This window comes from Acinonyx jubatus, chromosome D1 (genome assembly GCF_027475565.1).
Source record: "Acinonyx jubatus isolate Ajub_Pintada_27869175 chromosome D1, VMU_Ajub_asm_v1.0, whole genome shotgun sequence".
Lineage (NCBI taxonomy): Eukaryota > Metazoa > Chordata > Mammalia > Carnivora > Felidae > Acinonyx > Acinonyx jubatus.
In genome coordinates, this window is record NC_069390.1 from 12258965 (window position 1) to 12263062 (window position 4098).

General features: G+C 39.9%; 1 pseudogene; it reads left to right on the forward strand.

Moving 5' to 3' along the window:
* The first annotated feature begins 852 nt into the window (after window positions 1–852).
* On the forward strand, window positions 853–3085 carry LOC106979526 (olfactory receptor 5B2-like; annotated as a pseudogene).
* The last annotated feature ends 1013 nt before the right edge of the window (window positions 3086–4098 follow it).

Below are 4098 nucleotides of genomic sequence, written 5' to 3' on the forward strand. Positions count from 1 at the left end.
CATCTACACATACTATGAATTATTTAAGCACAGAAATAAATTTCTTTTTTTAATATGAAATTTATTGTCAAATTGGTTTCCATACAACACCCAGTGCTCATCCCAACAGGTGCCCTACTCAATACCCATCACCCACCCTCCCCTCCCTCCCACCCCCCATCAACCCTCAGAATATTCTCAGTTTTTAAGAGTCTCTTATGGTTTGGCTCCCTCTGTCTCTAACTTTTATTCCCCTTCGCCTCCCCCATGGTCTTCTGTTAAGTTTCTCAGGATCCACATAAGAGTGAAAACATATGGTATCTTTCTCTGTATGACTTATTTCACTGAGCATAACACTCTCCAGTTCCATCCACGTTGCTACAAAGGACCATATTTCATTTTTTCTCATTGGCACGTCTAAAGCAGTGGTTTGAGGCTAGACACATGTATCAAGACTTCCATCCGTGGGGAGTTTACTGATCATCGTGAAACATTATCATGCTGCTCTCCTAAAAGAGATTTTAAAAATAGATGGATAGGTGTGCTCTGATTGAGTAGCTGTTAATTTTATCTTGTTCACTATCTGTTGAAAGAATCAAGGAGGACAGCAGTGAACCAATGATTAGCAAGGGACAAATGTCCTTCTAAAGGCATCCAAGTGAAATGAAAAGATTAAAAATACGATTCCTACACAAGATGACATTCAAGTAAACAATTTTAAAACATGTAATTGGCCAAAACACAGATCTTCAGGCTAAAGACCAACAAACTAGGAACTTCTACCCAGTGATCCCTGCGATTCAACTGTGGGATAAAAATAAAGAGAGAAAGAATGAGTTTAAGAAAGGGGACACTTTCAACACAAACTAAAACATGGATCTTAAGAAAGAAATGAAGCAAAAGAATGGCTCCCATGCAGTAGCTGAAACAGCAACTCATGTAGGCAGAGGACAGACAGACTGAGAAACACTGAAGACACAGAAGAGCCCAGGAGACCAACCGAGTCTATGATATAAAGCATATTGAAGAGGGATGCCAGCAGACCAAACACTCAACCACGCTGAGCTTGCGTGTCACCCCAGACCTTTCTTAAGCCAACAGAGAGGCTATCATCCCATCCTACTAAGAATACTATCCCTTACACTAATCAGGTTCTACTAAATACTCCTCATTTTGCTCACTTTGATTTTTATATTATTATATACTACCTCATTTAATTCTTACAGTGGTCTTACAATAATACCTTGAGTGAAGTCTCGTTACTATTTTCATTTTGTAGATGAAGAAAACAGGGAGTTAGGTTCGGACTAAAGACTCCTCAGTGGTGAATGCTAAGACTGACATGAACCTGGTCCCAGAGCCCAAGCTTTATACTCAATGCCATGCCCTCCCCAGACTGCCTCTGCTGGCTGTCCGAGCCCCTACTGCTACAGTGATTATACCACATGCACCATGGACGTATCTCTTGGTTACGTCACTGTGAAACCCCAAACACTGAGTTTATGACATGGGAGAAAGACTGATCATGAATTAAGTTAAATTCAATGTGATTTAAATTCAGGTGAGACCAGTGGACTTGGGAATCACTCCACCCGAGCACTAAGTTTGGCTTTGGCGATAATAATTTTGTAAACTTAAATATACATTACTCAAGCTCTGTGCTTCACACGTTAAATGGGGGTAACAAGTAATCAATCTCATAGGTTTGTTGAGAATAATAACTGAATATTCATACAAAGTGTCTAGAGCTTTTTCCGGCACATAAGGACCATAGATATAAGCATTTGCTAGGCTGAGAAAAACTGAATTGATATATAGATTCATTCAAGATGATTCATCATAATCAAGAAATTACATTTTCTACACCACTGTTTACAAATTCACAGAATTGAAAAGTTGGAAAATAATTCATGGATATCTTTCAGTTTTAACAGTGTCAAACTCTACAGATAATTTGTGCCTTAACTTTTATTCTCTAGTCCATACTTTAAATCTGGAGAAACCTGTGAGTAAAAATTATTGCTATAATGAAATATTATGTACATATGTGTGTGTATACACAAACAATATGGAATGAATTTCACTTCAATCTCTCATTTGTTTATAACTTTGTTTCTTTATTTCTTATCACTACAGGGCATCTTGTGATTCCCAAAGAACACCATAAAGAACAACACAGAAGTGACTGAATTCATCTTGGGGACTAACCAGTGACCCAGAACTGCTGGCCCCCCTCTTTATCATGTTCACCCTCATCTACCTCATCAATGTGGTTGGAAACCTGGGGATGATGGCGCTGATTCTCTTGGACTCCCGTCTCCACACTCCCATGTACTTTTTCCTCAGTAACCTGTCTCTGGTGGACTTTGGTTACTCTACAGCTGTCACTCCCAAGGTCCTGGCTGGATTACTTATAAGAGACAAGGTCATCTCCTACAATGCATGTGCTGCTCAGATGTTCTTTTTTGCAGCCTTTGCCACGGTGGAGAGTTACCTTTGGCCTCAATGGCCTATGACCTCTATGCAGCGGTGTGCAAACCCCTCCATTACACCACCACCATGACGACAGGTGTGTGTGCTCGTTTGGCTATAGGCACCTATGTTTTTGGTTTTCTGAATGCTTCTGTGGATGTTGAAAACACATTCCACCTCTCCTTCTGTAAGTCCAATGTGATCCATCACTTTTTCTGTGATATTCCTGCAGTTGTCTCTCTCTCTTGTTCTGATAGACATGTCAGTGAGCTGGTTCTTGTTTTGGTAGCAAGCTTCCACATCTTTTTTGGTCTTTTGGTTATTTTGATTTCCTACCTGTTCATATTTACCACCATCTTGAAAATGCCCTCAATAGAGGGATACCTGAAAGCTATATCCACCTGTGCTTCTCACCTCACTGCAGTCTCCATCTTCTATGGGACAGTCATGTTTATGTACTCCCAGCCAACCTCCAGCCATTCCATGGACACGGACAAAATTGTGTCTGTGTTCTATACTATGGTCATTCCCATGCTAAATCCTGCGGTGTATAAGCCTGAGGAACAAAGAGGTCAAGAATGCTTTCAAGAAGGTTGTTAAGAAGGCAAACCTGTCTCTAAGCTTCACCTCCTAGGGTTGTAGAATCCACGGTGACCTACCTTCATTCCTGTCAGATCTTCTCCCTGCATTAACTTGCAGTTTACAGCCCACATTGCACTTAAATTACTGCTCTGATACTTTCCTCTTCAAAAGTCTCTCACTTAAAAAGAAGATAAAAAAGAGGATAATCCAGTTGTGTAATATCTGGATGCGAATAGCCAGGAAGACCTTAAAGTGTTTAAAGCACTTTTGTCATGAACCTTAATTATATGTGATTTATTCACCTGTTCACATTTTTTCCACCACACGCCAATGCAAGTGTGTGTGTAAAACGCAGCTCAAACCCATGAAGGGAAGTGCATGCAAGGGTCCTCTATGTGCACATACACTCAAGAGGGGAAATTTGTTAAAAGAGTATGGCTAGTTTTTAACAAGAAAGTCAAAATAACTGTAGATCAGAGTATAAATTAATGTTCAGCATTTAAAATTTTTTTTCTAGTTTAAAAAAACAGTTCTAAGAGTCCAAAATGAAGAAAACCATGACATGGATTTTTTAATAAAAGTATGTGCTTTTTTGTTGGAACATTTTTTTTCAGAGCTATGTATCTGTAAAATCTTGAAGGAGTTCATCTTTATGTCTTCAGAAAGTTGTTTGGTAGAAGAAGTATGGTGACATGATAACTTTCAAATGCAAGAAGACCAGAGTACCAGAAAAGGGGATCGAATGATAATAGAGCAGTTTCTCAATTTTTCTGTAAGAACCCCAACTGTGTAAGATACATGCACTGAGTAGTGATAATGTTAGCTATTTTTCTCTCTGGAAATACTATGAAACAGCTCGTGTCTCTCACACAGGGATACTTTAGTTTCCTATGAGCTACGTCACGTCCTGCTGCTTTCCTACTTCCTCCGTCCTCCTCCCTCACACTGAGCTCCCTACCGTCCCCGGACAATCCAAACTCATTCCTGCCTCAGGGCCTTTGTACATGCTGTCGCCAATGCTCAGAAAGCTCCCTCACTTCCCTCAGGTCTTTCCTTAAATTTTAC